We start from the raw sequence: 19,337 nt of genomic DNA, 5'->3' as shown, positions 1-19,337 counted from the left end.
ATAACAATAAGCCTATTACATGTTAACATAAATAACATATATTTTGTGAAAAATAACGATATTTCCCCAAAATAAAAGAATTCATGAGAAGAATGGCATTGTTGTACATTTTTGCCAATCTTTTTAATATCTGGCTTAAAAATAAACACTTGGATTTTCATATCTGCTTCTGCATTCAATCTGTGTGATATGTAGTTTTGGTTAAATTATATGAATTAATCTGGCATCATACAGATATGCAGTTGGAAAAACAGGACATAATTGTGGATATTCTTCAGACACTGCACCAAAACTCGACAAGTGGTGGTTTCTTCAAGACTAGTTGCAATGTGGAATCTGACCCCATATCAATGAACTTTTCCTACCCCAGTGCATTCAAATTCATTGGTCTATGAGCCCTTTGAACAGATCTTTTACCCATGCAAGATTTTGTCCCAAGATGCATTAGCATTTGGAAATTATTGGTTCACTGAGTTATGCAGATCTTCCAATTGTTGACGCCTTTCAGTACACAATATCAAAAAAAATCCTGTCACCACCTATCTTATCAGAAAAGTCTCTACATGTTGGGAAAATGTCAAGCTTATGCTGGTAGATACACATTTCCAAAATTCTAATTTTCACTTGAAAGCTGGAATTTTATCATTGGCAACAAATACTGTCAGTTGTTTTGCTTGAAATGAAAAGCCCACTTTGTTCATTTTTTAGAAATGTCTGTCAGCTACCCAAGTCTGAGCAACCATAAGTTATATATCAATTGTTCTTTCAGGTAAAACTAATGTTTCATGAAAAAAATGGCACGTTCAGTTTAGGCATCGTTGAGACAACCGTCCTACTTCAGTGCACAGCAGAAGTGCTTTATGTGTACTGCCCAGATTAACTCATGCAAAATATTCAAAAGACATACTCAAGGGTCAAGATTTATTAAAGTAATAAATTTACTGATTTATCAAGGGTATTCTTAAGTGAAACTAGCTCCTCCTTCTTCCTTCCTCCCTTCTTTCTTCCTTCTCTCCCTCCCGCCTCCTCTCCCTTCCTCTTGCACCATCAGGGTAAATGTGAACACAGTGAAAAACAGGAATAGCGTCTCAGTATTATTATGGAAATCATTTTGACCTATTAAGCACCTGAAAGGGTCTTGAGACACCCAGGGACCGCAGTCGAAGAACTGCTAAGGGATGGAGTGAGGCCTCTCCTCATTAAGGGAGGAGGCTCAGAGGTATATTTTCCCACTGTTTTCTTTTGACCTCTTTTTATCTTCATATCTGGCTCTTCTTTGCTTATCTCATTCCACATATACAATCACCTAAACCAGAAACTTTTGCTTTTCGTGTATGGGGTTACTAACAGGCCTCCCTGCCAGGCCATATCAATTCTGTCTTTACTCTCTACCACGGTTATCTATGCCACTTCCTATTCTCTGTTCTACTGCTACTTGCGTTAGTTAAAGCCCTTTTGATCTTTCACCATGATGACAGTCTCCTAAACAATCTCTCTGGGCTTCCTCCTCCCTGTCTCTGGTCTACCCTTTAGACCATCATCCCAGTTCTCTTTCTAAAAGGCAGGATTGATCTACTGAAAATCTTTGGATGTCTACAGGATGAAGTTCAAGTACCTTAGCGTTTAGGCTCCCAGATGACCCCCAACATGCCTCTGCAGCCTCTCCTACCAATCCCCAGTCTCTCCCCCCCGACCTGCTGCCCTGAATCCCACGCTTAGGGCAAATTCACCTCTCCAGCGACCTGCTTCTCCCATTCTTCTTTGCTAAGTCCTTAGCTCTTTTTCTGCCTAAGATGGCTTTCTCTCTTTTATCCATTTTTTAAAATTCTACTTCAAGGCTCCAATCGAATTTTATATTACCTGCCCAGCCTTTTCCTTTATTCAGAACCAATTATTCTTTCTTGGCTCCTGACTCCTCTAGTTCAAAAAAAAAAAAAAAAATCTTTCTTTTGTATGTATTATGGTGTGAATTAAAGTTAATTACTAATCCACCTTCTCACTTCAATGCTGGATCTCTGAAATCTTATATGCTTATATCACAAGAGTCTAATCCTATACCTGGCAAATAAGTTGCTAAAAATAGTTACTAAATTGAAATGAATTTCCTAACAGTTCCATATTCTTCTCCCTAGACCTAAAAAGGGCAGTGAATGTGAAATTCTATGTAAGTCCTGGAAAATCTGAAATGAAGTAACCAGTGATTCCTCAAATGTTACCCAGTAAATCCATGATAAAGTGGAGTGAAGCTCGGAATCCATTGAGTTTGACTCACCCACAGGTCTCCAGGCACCACCTGAGTTGCATAATGTCCAAAAATAAAAGAGATGCTTTGAGCTTAAAACAAATAAACAAAAGTAAAATAATTCTTCCTGGACTCATTAATATGCCTACACATTTTATTGATACTTCTATGTTAGCACTTCTAGGGTTGATTGTCTTTATTTGTTTTTGTGTCTGGCAGATATGCAAAGCAATCTGCCTGCCAGCTCTGCCCACAGGTCATGCTGAGTTTGCCATGATTCCCTTCTGGAAGTCATCAAGTCACATGACCCTGCCTCCTGGTGATATGGGTAGACACCTGACCCAGGCTGGATCGATCAGATTCTCTCCCAGGGATCTGGTTTCAGGGCACAGAGATTCTTAGAGAGTCCTGGCAGACCACACAGACTAGGAATTTGCATTCACTTGGGGCAGATGTTATCTTTAATGAGCGTGCAAATAAAGCCGATCTGTAGTTATTTATAGAAAATAGAGATGCAGAGATGAGAGACCAAGAAACTGAGACATAGATGCACGAGAGAGAAAGAGAGAGAGAGAGAGAGGGAGAGAGATTGTTTTAGTTCCTTATCTCTTTCTATTTCCTGTTTCCAATCATTTGTCGGATCTGACTGCTCTTCCTACCTTTAGTTCCATGAAATGCCCTGGTATCCTCCTAATATTTTCTCTTTTTCTTTTAATTTAGTTTGAGTAGGTTTCTATTCCTCGCACTAGCTTATCTGTAAGACATATATGTTTCTCCTACAGGAAATCCTTGAGGACAGTGATATGTCTCATTAACATCTTTTACTCACAGTCCCTAAAACGGGGCCTGACACAGAGCTGATGCTCAATAAATGTTTGTTCCACTAGTGAATAAACACATTTGTTCAACTAGTGACTAACATCCTAATTTATCAAGACGACCCAGAGAAAAGAAGAAGTTAAGAAGTTTATCTCTTAGAACATGGAAAAGCTCAACGAAGGGGAAACATTGTTCACGTGTACTTTAGGTTTTTTTTTTTTTAAAGAAATGTGTCATATGATGGATCAAGCCAGCTGTATGGCTCTCTCTGGAAATCTTGGATGTTTCAGTTAGAGATCAGCTATTTTTCAAGGGCGAAAAAATCAATCTCACCTAAACTAGTCTAAGTCTAAGAATAGTTCATTGAAAGGATATGAGCACATTTCAGAGAACCCAGAGGCATGAATTACAGCCTGGTCTCAGGGACTTAAAGTGGAGACTGAAAAGACAAGAACACAATTCACCCTGCACAACTTTTAGGGAGTGTGTGAGTTCATGGCTCTGCCTCCTTGTGTGTATCCGATCCATTCTCCTTTCTGTAAACTGACTTCCTCTTTAATTACTCATCATTTCCATGGTCCTATAAATGGCCCATAACTTCAACTTGCAAGTGCCTTTAGTTTTCCACAGGCTGTCTCTAGTCCTGCTTGTCTGAGACCTAATTTTAACTCATTACAGGGTCTTCAGTTTAACACTCATAACACCATTCCCGATATTTTTTTCTTAAAGTCCTCAGCCAAGATACACAATCTTTGATTTTTTGGGTAATTCTTATTCTTTTCTGAAGCCAAGACTCCTCCTTTCTCAACCACTTGGCAATTTAACTTCTAATGCATCCTATGAGTGACGCTAACTCCTATTTTATTTGAAGTAGTTTTGACTGTACCATTTAGATTGGAGTCTATCCTTTTAGATGGAAATGAATTTCAAACGTTTAACATCAAAAAGTCAAACAGAGCCAATTTTGCCATTAGGATTTATTTGACTGGCAGGCCAGTGAGCTTCGTTTATACATCAAAAGAATGAAATCAGTGAAGATGGGAGAGCCTTAAAAGATTTTGAACTCAAGTTTTGCCAGGAATCTCAGTGTTAATCAAGATCTAAATCTTTTCTGCTTCTACATCCCCTGTTATGTTATATTTTGAAAAAGCAACAGCTACTATTCCTGGCTCACAAACTTTGGTTCATTTCATGGTCTTCTCATATTTGTTTCTAAGTTTCCTGCATAATTCTCTTCCAGACTTTTTACCTGTCTTTCTTACAAATTCTTATAATTTCTAACATGATCCTTCACTTGAATTAAGTTGAGAATCTTACAATAACTTTACTTTTGTCATTTATTCATTCACTTAACACATTTATTTAGCAATAGGCTAAGCACTGTCGTGAGAATCAATACATTAACTGGCTGTTCTCCATCAGCTTGAAATGTCATTACTAAATATTGTCTTTAGAGTCTTGCTCTAGCTGAAATCATATGTGGCATATGAGCAGAGAATATGGAAGTTCAGGCTGGTTTACGCTATTCAGTGGAAAGAAAGAACGTTTATGCACTTTTTCTTTACATTCAATATGAACTTTTATAAAAGTACAGCTATATGGAAGGTGGCTTATACCAACAAAAATTCTAGATCTGAAGGTAAATGTAGATGTTTCAAGGCTTAAATCTGAGAGAACTTAACATTTTTAAAGCCGTTAAAACCACCCATTTTCACATAGTATGCTACAGTAAAATAGTTCATTTTCTTCTTACAGTTGTAGTCCATGACATATACATAGAGGTAGTAATTTTCACTCATTTGTAAACTGAAACTTGTCAGCCTTGCCAGTCTCTAGGGACAAATGAGATCCCATACATGCAAATGCCCAAATGTCCTCCTCTCACTGTTACCACTCATATATATAGGGCCCTCAACCCCTGAACTATTCCTTGTGTCCCTGGGTTGTGACTTACACACATGTGCTTGAAGATCAGGCCTGGCTGCTGTTGGCCTCTGCTGCTTGGGGCCCGTGCTCTCCTCCACCACTAAATGGGCACAGCTCCCTTTCCATTTTCACAGCTTGTGATGATTTCAGACTTCACGCTGCCAGGTCTGCTTGCAAGTCTGCCTTAAAATGAGGAGGCTGCTACCTCGCCTCAGACCCACAGTCTCCTAGAGGGATTTCCCAGAAGGCTTGCTTATGCACCGGCATGTTACACAATGCAGTGAGATCTACCTGGAGCCATTCTTCCCTCCCCGCCCCCTCGGTACACACCCGTGTCCAGGGTGGCTGGGTCACAAAGCGTTCAGTAAAGTTACCACGTTATATCCAGAAACACTATTTCCTCCTGACCCCTGGCTCTGTTTCTGAGTCTGGCTCAGAATTTTTTCCACCATATCTCCTTGCAATTTGGCTTCTGTTCTTTTCCACTCTCTGCCTTCTCCTTCCCCAACTACCTAATTCCACATGACATATATGACTAAACCGCAGCTCCAGTCCTAGCACAAACCCCTGCTGTATTTATATATATATTTGTTAAGTATAAGATTTTACTAGTGATTGTATTTGCTTTTTCTTTAACAGCTGCATACAGATATAACTGACATGCAATAAATGGCAGATGTTTAAGTCGTACAATTTGGTAAGTCTTGGCATTTCATATTTATACTTTGAATGAACTTTTGAATAATATTAAAAGATTTTTAAAAGTATACACACATAACTGTGTAGGAGTGTGTATGTGTGTGTGTTCGCACATGCTTGCATATTTGTGTGTGGGGTTGAAGGGCAAGGAGGAGGCACTCACAGAAGGTAAGCTAACCTCAGGATCCAGACAGGGTCTGGCTGTCCACAGGGCTAGTCTGACAGACCCACACATCTATTTGAACTGTGGAACATCTAGGGGAGAAACTATCCCCAGGAGATAGTCAAAGTGGGAAATATTAATCCAAGGAACAAGAAGTTTTCAAGGGGCAAGATTAATTTGAAGAAAGCAAGGCGTCAGCTCTAAATCCCGGAGGGAAGAAAACATACTAAAATGATTACAGAGCAAAAATGGTAGCACCAACCCAGTGATAGTGTTAAAAACCAAAATGAGTTCGCCTCCTGGCAAGTTAAATCAGACTCTCCACCAGAAGTAGTTGTCACACAAAGTAGGGTATATTTGCAGCAGATAGGAGGCCACGCAGAATGCAGAATCATTTCCAAAGTCCTGGCATCCCAGAACAAAAGGAAGCAGGAGCCTTTTATTTCCGATGGGGAATGATTATTCCAAAGGGAGAGGTGGGTATTCACTTTTTGCAAGCTCAGTTAGAAAATATGCTTCCACATACACTACAGGTTATGGTAATAAGGCCTAAATTCCTCCCTGGAGTGGAGATCTTAGCATTAAAAATGAGGCAAAGGTCAGAGGCCTCGCTCTTGTGATGGGGCTTGGTCTGGGTCAGGGTGGTTGGTGTTTGCATCTCTTAAACTGTTAAATGCTTCCGAACCCAGCCTTGAGTTCCTTGGGGCAATTAGTCAGTGACAATAAAGTATAAGCTAGTGCTATATTTTGGCTAAATTATAACACAAGTGGAGTAGTAGATATTTTTCCATTTCAACAGACACATTACTGGATCATGAACCAGAGGAGGGACTGACTACAAGTTAGAAGCCACTGAAAGGGTTCAGAGTATGCCGCCCCAAAATATGCCACTTTGACATAAGAGTTGTCTTGAGCTAAAGGCAATTGAGAGTAAGCAGATAAAAGAAAAACTCTCTGCCCTTTCCCTCTCTACCAAGAAGAACAGGACAACTTAATCAGCAGAGACAACTCTAGACTCTTATAAGCCTAGAGAGAGCACCAGAGAAATCTGCATAACAAACCTTATCTACTTGCCCTTATCTCTCCTTAGTTTCCCCACATATTTACCGTTCCATAGTTTGTCGCCCCTAAAAGCCTAAACCACTTTCCCTTTTGCTTGTCATTTCTCTACAAAACTATTGTTCTTTGTTAAGACGCTATATAGCTATTCCACTGCTGGGTATTTATCCAAAGAACATGAAAACACGAATGTGTAAAGATACATGTACCCCTCTGTTCATTGCAGCATTAGTCACAATAGCCAAGACTTGGAAGCAACCTAGGTGCCCATCAAGGGATGAATGGGTAAAGAAGATGTGGTATGTATACACAATGGAATACTACTCAGCCGTAAGAAACAACAAAATCCAGCCATTGGTGACAACATGGATGGACCTCGAGGGTATTATGCTAAGCGAAATAAACCAGAAGGAGAAAGTCAAATACTATATGATCTCACTCATAAGTAGAAGATAAAAACAACAACAAACAAACACACAGAGACAGAGATTGGATTGGTGGTTACCAGAGGGGAAGGGGGAGGGAGGTGGGCGAAAGGGATGATTAGGCATATGTGTGTGGTGATGGATTGTAATTAGTCTTGGGGTAGTGAACATGATGTAATCTATACAGAAATAGAAGTATAATGATGTACACCTGAAATTTACATAATGTTATAAACCAATGTTACCACAATAAAAAAAAAAATAAGATGCTATATAAGCCCCAAGTTCTAACCACCCCTTCTGTTGGAAGAGGTCATCTAGAGGATGTGATCCTCAGTTGACCCATTAGCTGGACCTGGGCAAGTGGAGGCTCCTCACGCCCTCCCATCCTTGGAATGTATCTTCCATCCACTTTTCCCGTAGCTGGAGCTGTTTCAAGGATGCAGCCTAAGAGAGCAATGTGTTGTTGAGAGCATCTGGCCATTAAACATGACTGAACCCCACTGAGGCCTCTACATAAACTTTTAAGATTCTGGTGAGCGAGTGTGGAGATCTACTAGCCTTGCAGCTGCCCAAGACAAGCCTCGTATATAAGTTCCCTTGCTTATTAAACCTGTCACCTACCAATCTAGGGTCGTCTGCCTCTTTCTTCAGTCTCTGCTTGCCCTCTGTGTACGGGGGCCAGTTTGCAAACCAACACCTTCGAGTTACTTATCACTGAGTTTCCCTGCGTGTGTGCTCCATGCACATGTTAATAAACCTATGTTGGTTTTCCCTTGTTATTCTGTCTTTCGTCAGTCTAATTCACAGGGCTTCAGCCAGAGAAACCAGGAGGGGAGAGGGAAAATGTTTTTTACTCCCCTACCACCAAGCATGTTTAAGTGTTCAATACCAAGAGCAGAAGAAAACGACTGTGACCTGGACACCATGCCATATGGTCTGCTTGACAGTTGAGACCATCGTGGTAGTAAGAGGAGCAAAGGAAAAAGATGACAGGAGGACAGTATTGCTGCTGATTGATAACTGAGAGATAAACCTTATAGTAACCTACAGAAAATCAGAAGGAAATATTTTGCCCTGGGGTTCGTACTCATCTCTAAGTAGGCCTTGAGTCAGAGAAATCTTATTGTAATACTATAATCTAACTACTGCATGCCTCAATGTAACTACTTGCATGCCTGAGAATCCAAGGGTTACACACATCTCCTTGGTATATTACATATTATTGCATGTAAGTTGCCATTTATTTTTGTTTATAGTCTATTTCCACCCCCTCAACACCCCGGGTTAGAGTTTCCTTATATGCTCCTCTTAATGGCTCTCAATATTTGCAGTAAAGCATCAGAACTTCCTGTATTCATCATCTTTGGGTTGCAGGCTGCAGAGATGAACATTTGAATGGAGGGGAAGATAGGTGACAACTACCAGTGCTGATCAGAAAAGATTAGATCAACCAGTTCCTGAGTCACTTTCTATATGATGATATACAGTTTAATTTGAACCAAATGTTCAATTGTTGCTATTTCTACATGCTTAAAAATATAGATGAATGTTCTATAAACTGTGGCAAAAGGAAAACGTGCCTATTTTTTACTTAAAAAATTAACCATATTTGTTAATGCCAATTACAGTGGGAATTACATGGAAAATAGTTTAAATAAGTTATTAGAAATCTAAAGGCAGAACAACTTTTTTGTTGCCCTAAATTATTACAGAAATTAAAAATCTATATATACCAAAGAGACTATTCAGGTAGGGAGCTGAGAAGGGGCAGCAAGAGAATTATTTGACTGCCTATCATGTGCTAAGAATGCAACATATATTATTATTTTAAATTCATTTTATTTTGGCTTCTCATAACAACTTGATGAGCTAGTATTATCATGTCCATTGTGTGAGTGAAGAAGCTCATTCTTCAAGAGCCAAGGTCAAGAAACATGTCCAAGCCTGTGCAGCTAATAAATGGCAGAGTGGGATGTCTCCTCAACTCCAAAGTTCATTCTTTCCAGTATACTCTGTGGCCAAATTATACTCTGAGATACAAATCCCAGATCAGACTCTTCAAAACTATTTTATGGGAGAAAGAATCACATAAACGTGTTAGGTTGTTTAGGCAGCATATAGGCTCTGAGTACCTTTCAGTCTGGTAATACAAGGCGTGTAAATATGTTCAATACTAGCTATGATTTTCTCTCGAGAACCATATTGTCTGATAAGAAATACAAAAAGAAAAAACCCAACTATAAAATAAACACAATCCCCTCCTGCCTGCCACACACACAAGTTTCAAAGACAAGAAAAACAGGGGCCAGCCCAGTGGTGTAGCGATTAAGTTCACATGTTCCACTTCAGCTGCCCAGGTTTCACTGGTTCGGATCCTGGGTGCGGACCTACTCACCGCCTGTCAGGCCATGCTGACATTCTAGGTGGCATCCCACATAGAAGAGCAACAACTCTAAAACTATGATACACAACTACGTACTGGGGCTTTGGGGAGAAAAAAAGAAAAAGAGGAAGACTGGCAACAGATGTTAGAACAGGGCGAATCTTCCTCAAGGGAAAAAATTATATACACTGCCTGAAATTCCCATGTTGAGTCACTTAAAAAAAAACAAAAAAGAAAAACAAATAAATATATCATAATCACAAAATGCATCCATACAATGGAATACTACTCAGCAATAAAAAGGAAAGAACAACTGATACATGCAGCAACACAGATGAACTGCAAACACTTTACACTAAATGAGAAAAGGCAGATACAAAAGGCTACATACTTTATGAGTTCTTTGATATGACATTCTGTAAAAGGCAAAACTAAATCATATCAGGTGTGGAGGCTGGGGAGGAGGGGAGGAAATGGCACATGAGGAAACTTTTAGGGTGATAGAAATATTTTATATCTTGATTGTGGTGGTGGTTACATACTACGTACATTTTTCAAAAGCCATAGAACTATTGACTTGAAAAGGATAAAACTTTGCTGTATGTAAATTATACCTCAATAATCATGACTTTAAAATTTTTTAAATCCAAATTAAAAAGAAAATATAAATCTATAGGAAGAGAGATAGGTGGGGTAAAGTCTGGGCTATAGACGTGCCATCTGGGAAGGAACTGTGGTGAAAGGGGACCTTAGGATGCAATTTAAAGAAACAAAATGCCAATATTAATGCCACAATGTCTAGGAAAGGAAAGAAGAGAGACTAATTCTTCATATTTAATCACATCTTTAAAAGGCATTTTCAATCTAAGAAACTTGGCTGCCTTGACTATAAATTGATTAAAGAGAATGATGCTTCCTTTTATAGTCAGTGCAAATAATACTTAACATAAAGCAAAGACCTCATCGGAGAGTCTAGGTAGCCCCTAGGATGTCTGAGCAGTCCCTCTTCCTCTATTATCTCTATCACTTCAAGGATGCCTCCCCGACAATGTCATCAAATACAATTCAATCAACATTTCTGGGAAAATCTTAAGTTCACTCTCATTTTTGCCTTCAGCCAACTTCTGAATTCTGTGTAGTGAGGAAAGTTCCTCTCTTCATGCTAAATAGGTCCTGTCACAGTCAATCCAGTACATGTTTACTGAGTAGCAGTTGTGGCCAGCTACTGCACGGACAGCAGAGGGAGGGCAAAACAGAAGTACTGTGCAGCCTGCCCTCAGGAGGGCAAAACAGAAGTCAACTTGTGGGGTGAGAAGTACTCCCGTGATAGGCCCCTACTTGGACTCTGCCTGTGCATGTTGGGAGACTGGAGGACGAGAGTCAACTTGCATTCAGGATTAAGGAGCTTCATAAATGAAGTTACCTTAATGGAGGAGATAGATAAAACATCTAGACTGGAGGACAACTTGGATTACAGAAAACTGTCTGGCCTGGCTCTTGTTGGTGAGTTAAAACAGAAAGCGTTGTTCTTAGGAGCGAGAGCACCAGGGTAACTGAGTCACACAGACACAGAAGGAAGGTATTCTCATCCTCATCTCGGAAGAGAAGACTGCATAGCACCTTTGTATTGAAGATGCCAGCAGCAGGAGATGCCAGGAGCAAGAACTAAAGGAAGAAAATGGCAGATGCCACTTGACAACCAAGAAGTTGTGTTCATCAGCATGAGACAGCCCTTTGGCGATTTCCAGAAAGAATTGGAGGGTAGTTATTTTTAAGGGCCGGGAGTAGGTAGACTGCAGGTCGTAGAACAAAGGGTTCAATACATCCAAGGATGTTTGTAAGTGTTAACATGAGCCCAATTTACCTTCAGGTGGGCCTGGAATAGGTATACCTGGGTTAATGCATATGTATGAAATTGAAATGCCATTTAGTCCGCTTGGACTGGTGCACACTGTGATTACCATAGGAATTCAGAGAAAGGAGAGATCATAGTGTGCCATGCGGTAGGACTTCCTTGAGAAAGAGAGACTGGAGTTTGCAAGTCGATATATTTAACTCACAACTGTAAAAACATTTTCCAAAGAATTGTCAGAAAAGAATTTCCCTCAAATAAAGAAGCATCTTTTGACATCTTTTTGAGAGAATGGAGATTGCTCCTCGGTTTACAGGTGTAAAATTACCTGCATATAGTGGATACTTAATAAATGTTAAATTAATATTTTAATAAATGAATATTGTCTTAAATATTTTAAAACAATGTATAGTTTTAGAGTTTTAAATGTTATATGAGTCTTAGAAAGGCACTATATTGATTCATGATATATCATATTATGAGGAATATGTGTTGAATCATCTTGAAAAATATTTTTAATTTTTCCTTTGTACTTTCATAGAATTTTGGAGTTGGAAAGGCTACTGGAGAAACTTTCTGGTCTGAAGTTCCATTCATATAAGAATAAACTTTAAAAGACATAGTAATTTTCAATCTAAGCACATCAAAATTGATTAAAGAGAAATGATGTTTCCTTTCATAGTCAGTGGAAATAATATCTAAACATAAAGCTCCATTTCTCATTGGAGAGCTAGGTGTCCCCTAGGATGTCCCTCTTCCTGTTGATTTTATTTGAAATATTATTTGAGTGGACATTACTAGTTGAATCGCTTAATATGCAATCTCACCCATCTTCTGTCTTACTTCTACTATACAGGCTGGAAGTCAAATATCCTATTTCCTTTGCAATTAGGAATGGTCATGTAACACTATTATGGCCAACAAGGCATAAATGGAAGTCTGCTGGGAGGAAGGAATTCTGGGTGATCTTTTACGATTCTTTTTTTTTTTTTTAAACAGGGCAGACTGGCCTTCCCCCTACCTTCTTCCAGCTAGGAACACAGATGTCATTCCAGAAGGGGCAACAAACCGGCTTGTGACCAAGGCCGGCAAAAAGGCCAAGAGAATCAAAGTTTCCGAGAACTGACCACGATATCACTGAACTACAGCAGCAGTTCAAACTACCTACCATTGGACTTATGCTCATGTCAGAAAATTGAATCCCCCCCTTTTTAATTTTTTGTTAAAATAATTAAGAAGTTTAATTTTAAAAATACACCTTTTTATTTTAAGGTCCCTTTCCTCCTTCAAGAATATCTTCTAAAAACAAACATCTTTTAACATTTATTTGATTGACTATTAAGTGTCAGAGGATTAAGTGGCCTCTTCTATTTTATATGTATTTTTGTTGTCATTTTAAAATTTTTTATTTGACTAGGGCAATTTTTGTTTTTTTTCCCAAAAAACATGCCCATGTGTGGCATGGTTTGGAGTCTTCGGGTATCTGGTATTTGTTTTTCATACTTGTACATGAATGGGGACCGAGCTGGTGTTCTAAAGTCATTTTCCTTTTCCCTCTGGTCTCTGTTTCCTAGTTTTCCATGTTACAGATGAGAAATCTGTTGAAGTCTAATTTTTTTTCCCTTCATACACAATATCTTTATCTCTTGGGAACCGTGTAAGATTTTCTCTTTATCGTTGGAATTCAGGATTCCACTAGATCGTGTCTAGGATTGTGCCCTTTTTTTCTTTTTTGACTTTTTTTTCCCAATTATTTTACTGAGGTCATAATGGTTAATAACATTGTGTAAATTTCAAGTGTACATTATTATTTGTCAGTTTCTGTATAGACTGCATCGTGCTCACCAGCAACAGTCTAATTTTTATCCATCGCCATACATATGTGCCCCTTTACCCCTTTCACCCACTCCTAAGGGATTGTGCCTCTTTAAAAACAACTCTGATGGGAACTTGAAGAGCCTCTTTCATCTGAAAATTCTAGACTTTTTTCAGGTCAGGGAAATTTCCTTCTGTTATTCCCAGATTATTGCATCTCTTCCATTTGTTCCTTTCCACCCTTCTGTAAATATTATACGCATAGTGGGTCTTCCCCTTTTCAGTTTCTTTTGCTCCTGTTTTTGTTCATGAGAGCACTGCCTACCCCTGTCACTCAGCTTCATCATCATCCTTTGAGCTGCTGATTTTCTGTCAAAGTCTAGGTATTTATAATTTCCTTTTTAAAAATCTTTTTCTTTTTTGGTCATCTTTGTTGAGGTATCATTTCCATACAACAAAATTAACTAGTTTTGAAGAGTTTTGCCAAATGTATACAGTCATGCAACTATCACCACAATCACAATGTGGAACTTTTCCATCACTCCAAAGAAGTTCTCTCATGGTTCTTTGCAGTCAATCCTTTTCCCCAACCCCTACCCCGGCTCAAGCCACAGAAACCGCTATCTGTTTTCTATCACCATAGTTTTGTCTTTTCCAGAATTTCACATAAATTGAATCATCCAGTATGTGGACTTTAGCATACTGCTTTTGAGAATAAACTAGCTCTGTTGATGAGCACCAGTAGTTCATTCCTTTTTTATTGCTGAGTAGTATTCCACTGTATGGCTACACCACAATTTTTTTAATAGTCATAAACAATTTTAAGCCACTCTAAATTTAGTTTTTTTTTTTTAAAATGATCTTTTTTTTTTTTAATAATTTTATTTATTTATTCTTCCCCCAAAGCCCCAGTACATAGTTGCACATCCTTCTAGTTGCTGTATGTGGGACACGGCCTCAGCATGGCCGGAGAAGCGGTTTGTCAGTGCGCACCGGGATCCGAACCCGGGTCGCCAGCATCGGAGTGCGAGCACTTAACCGCTAAGCCACGGGTCCGGCCCTAAATTTAGTTTTCTGTTACATGAAACCAAATACATCCCTAAATGAATTATTATTTATCCAAAATGCTTCTTTTATTCTGCAACATGTATATGAAAATATTTATGTTTTTTATGCAAATGGAAGATGATTAGTTTTAATGTTTTGATTTATAGTATTTGGGTATTATGACTCTGAGATTATTTGAAACTTTAGGAAAACTTTAAAGGCACTTTCAGGAATGGAATTCTTTAAAGTCTCAATTTCCCATCTTCTAGATACCATTAAAAAATTTTTTTTACCATTTTTTATTTTTTGTTTTAGTTAATATTTACCATATTTTACCATAAGTAGCTTGCTAATGCTGAAATAGTTTTCAATTAAACTTTTTACCCATAAGCATAATAACATAAAGATCTAAGATCTTAAATAAGTAGGACTAATTTTTTGACCTATGGCAGCAGCATACAGGGCTAATATATTCTTTGTAAAATGCATTCTTTCATTTTATAAACTCTCATAATCCTATCAAGCACCCATTTGTATTGTCACTATGAGAAAAGATCATTAGATGCAAAATGCATCATAGCTGTGTTGTATTTTGTGCTTGCACTGTCATATATTGTCTTGATCTTTATAACAGTTTATTGTATAGTAATGATCTTGATATTACTACAATTTTATCAATTGGGCTCTTTTATTTTTTGGGTAATAAAACACTCATCTGAGAGTCCTGACAGTTGATAGAGGGAAATACATTGAGAAACAGAAACTGGAGAGGCAATTTTAGATACTAAAATAATATGGAGACAAAAATTAAATGAAGTATGACTTTGCACAACAGGTAATAAGTTTATGGAACTCATTACTCTAGGATATAATTAATAGGTTAAAGAAGATTTAGACAAACACACAGACACTTAAGTTGATGCAGAGCTAACATTAGAATATGAAATCTAATTACATGCTTGCAAACAATTAGTGCTTCTCAGAAGCAGAGCAGGGCCTGCAGCTGTAGTAGTGAGAACCACTCTCTTGGAAGGGCCCTAGATAGGCTGGATCACACTGTCAGGAACATTGTAAAGAAGTTTCCAGTACTGGGTGACTTTTAAATTGCCTCCAAATCTATAAGTCTATGATTAGAGACCGCACTGTATGATGTTCACGGTTTTCCTCCCAAAGCGGTGTAATAGCTGGATAAATAAAACTTTACTCAGTTTATCAATTCTTGCCATCATTCAATAATAAATATTTACTGTGTCTGCTATGTGCCAGGTACTACAAAGATAGATGTGTATTCTCCTGTATCAGTGTGTTTTCATTTCTCTTCCTGTGACTCCCTCTCATGTCCGTGCTGTTGGGGGAAATGGCTTTGGAATCAGATAGATTTTGGTTTTTATTTCAGCATCACCGCTTACTGGATTTATAACCTTGATCTAGCCCTTGAATTCCTCTGAGTCTCAGTTACATCATCTGAAAAACAGAAATAATAATAGTACCATCACTTAGTGTTACTGATAGGGTTAAAAAGCATAATATTGAAAAGTGCCTAGCCCATTGCCCGGTACACGGGATGTAGGCAATAAATGTTAGTCTCCTCTCTTTTTTGTCTCGCTGTAGAAAAATGGGAGACCACTCAGCTCCGTCAGTTTCATTTGAAACCACCAACTGTAAACCTCTTGCAGAATACAAATGACTCTTCATTTAAACATTCAACCTCCATTCACGAAGATGTGGTCCATCTTAGAAGGTGGAAAACTGATGTGCTCTCAAACAATACACTAATTGGAATCTTTGCAGAATTACCCACCTTATAATGATGAGGTATGCAGAATGGGCAGGAGTGAAAGAAGGGTTTGAAAAGTGTGTGAAAAGGAATAACAGATGGTACTTAGGTGCAAAGAGAATAGAAAAGTCTGAGAGTAAAGGAAGGAAGAAAATAGAAAATAAGAGACTCAGCATGTGAAACTAAAGGGCCTTGGGCATTTCCTCAAAGACAGAGTCCGTTGTATGGCTAACTTCCAACTCCACTAATTACAGTCTGATGGCCAATTCTGGATGCTATTCTTTATTTACCAGGTTGAGGCATTTCCACTCTTGCCTTTGGAATGCCATTTGGAATTGTAGTATCTAAATGAATTCATGCCACACATACTCGGTTGAAAGATACTACAAAAACAAAAAAATAGTGAATGAAGTGGAAGCTAAAGACCAAACATGCAGATGTTTCAGTGCTGCTTTTATTAATTCAAGCCAGTACTTGCCAGTAAAGTACTAACTAGAGCCCTGGCACATGACCAAACTGCATTCTTCTGTGAAGTGGCTGGCAGCCCTGAGTGCCTACAGACAATGGTGCTTGCCCTATTATTCCTACCATCATGGAGGAATTGGACCATTGCAATGGAATCTGTGCAGCTCAGGGACCCTACCCACTGATTTAAGACTCAAGTCTCAAAGTGGGATGACTCTCTGATTCTGCTCTAATCCACACAGAAGTTTCATTTCAGGCACCAATGAGTCCTTGAAAATCTGCAGGACACTAAAGTCAACACAAGTAGAAATCTAGGATTTCTATACACTTCGAGGAATTCCAGGGGCCTCATTCTCCCTCACAAGATTAGAATCTTCCCAAGTCTGGAATTGCACACATCTTAAAGTTCATTTTGTTTGATATTAACATAGCCACCTCCAGCCCTTTTATGGTTACTGTTTGCATGGTATATCTTTTCTCTATCATTTCCTTTCAATTTATTTGTGACTTTGAATCTAAAGTCTGTCTCTTTTAGGGGGCATATAGATGGACCTTATTCTTTTATTAGTCTGACAGTCTCTGCCTTTTGATTTGAGTGTTTAGACCATTCACCTTTAATGTAATTATGGAGATGGTCACAGTTGCATTTGCCATATTGCTATTTGTTTTCTATATGTCTCCTGTTTGTTCCTCTGTTACACCTTTACTGATTCCTTTTTGCTAATGCTTATAACATAATGATGCCAGGTCTTGTTTCTGGCAAAAATTCTTTCTTTTTCTAGGACTGTTCATAAAATAACCCAGTTGATTTTGCATGATAAACAGGGCCACATTTGCTATTATTCCTAGTGAGATTATCTTTCCCCATCCACTCCTGGCTCTCTGCCCCTTCCCTCCCCTGCTTGAAGAAGTAGGTAAAGAAGTAATTATTTGATATCTGGACTAAGGAGAATTCAAGTATAATATGTGTATATGTGTATAATGGTTATTAACTTAGAATGTGGGAGACGGGTAATTTTCCTCCCTATTGTCAACTCCGGAGTAAGGGAAAGAATGTGATGGCTATCACCTTCTTAATACTAAAGAAAAATTAAGAAATATAATGTTAAATTTCTAAAAAGTACAGGGTACCATGTTCTCTGTGATTTGAAATATGTCAAAATAGAAATATGTAAAAAATAAATGTGTGTCCAGAAGAAAGACAATTTAATGTTAGTAACTTCTGGTGCTGGTGTAATGACTGCTTTCAAATTAATTTTTTTGTTTTTCAAATTTTCTACCATGTTCCCTTTTGCCCTAAATGATTTTTTCCTGATTTAAAAATTGATACTCATTTATTTAAAAACAACTTAAATAATATAACTATTCTGAAGAAGATAATAGAAATCACCTCCAGTCTTCTTAACGATCACTTTTTAGTTAAAATTCTTCCTGACATCTTCCTATGATTATCACATTAATTTTATAATCAAAGTAAACAAAGGATAAGAAAGCAAACATTGTGCCTGTGCTCTAGACTTACAAATAATAAATCCTGATGTATGACATTTATTTTATAGTGAATATGTATATCCAGAATGTTTCTAGTACCTCCACTGCATTCTCATCCTGGGTGAAGGGTGAAGTGGGAGCAGAACTACTTATCTCATAGTAGGAGAGAAAAGACAGGGCACTGGGTACATGTGCTGACACAAATTAGGTACAGGACCTTATAAATAACCTCTGCATAACTCAGTCTGATTCTTCTGTAAAAATACCTCCCTCACTCACTCTATGGCATAATTTGAGGATGAAATCTTTTACAAGATGAATATGTGTTATTACTACTAAAACTTCCTCTTGTATTTTCTTCTAGTCCTTATATATTAAATAATTTTATTTCTGTAAACTATAGATTGAATAGAGAAAATAACTTTTTTTTTTTTACTTCTTAGTACTTTTTTTGTTTCACTTTATGTGGTCCAATCTATTATTATACAGTAGATAATTTATTATTAAAATGTCTCGTTAGGAGAAGATAGGTAGTAATATGGATTCTGTGGCTTTTGTCTCAAGTTTGCAAAAGATTAATTGCATTGCTATATTGTGTACAGGAAACACCACAGACAGACTTAATTTGCTTTTTGTTTTTTCCTTTTAGAGCATCAAAGTGAAAACCTACTAAGGAGCTAAAAAAAAGTTGGAGTTGTGGAAGAAATATTAATCTTGGATAAAATTCATGTACTTAAAATTACAGCAGTCACATTCTTCTTTGAAATAGTCATTTTTTTATTTAACATATTAGACAGGATGCTCATTTACCTTGACGTAAAATACACAGCTGATGCACAAGATAAGATAGAATTATACAAAAATACCAAAACTCTGACCTCAAATTGGTGTACAGGATGCACCATACACAGGACATTCAAAACACTCTTTTACTCTCTCAGCTATTTCTAATTATATCAGTTTAAATGACTGTTACCTAATAACTGATTTCTTTAAAAAAATGGGTTTAAATTAGACACCTGGTAAATTACTAGAGTCAACAAAGGTTGCGCTTCTTTGCTCTTGGATGTGATCAAAACATTTTCTTCTAATGAATTTGTCCAATAAAAGTCTCGTAGAAATGCACATACCCCTTAAGCTATTCATTTTAATGAGTTTATTCTGAGGCAAA

This window comes from Ceratotherium simum, chromosome 18 (assembly GCF_057802395.1).
Source record: "Ceratotherium simum simum isolate JZ-2026a chromosome 18, ASM5780239v1, whole genome shotgun sequence".
In the NCBI taxonomy this organism is placed as follows: Eukaryota; Metazoa; Chordata; class Mammalia; order Perissodactyla; family Rhinocerotidae; genus Ceratotherium; species Ceratotherium simum.
This window is presented reverse-complemented; position numbering follows the sequence as displayed.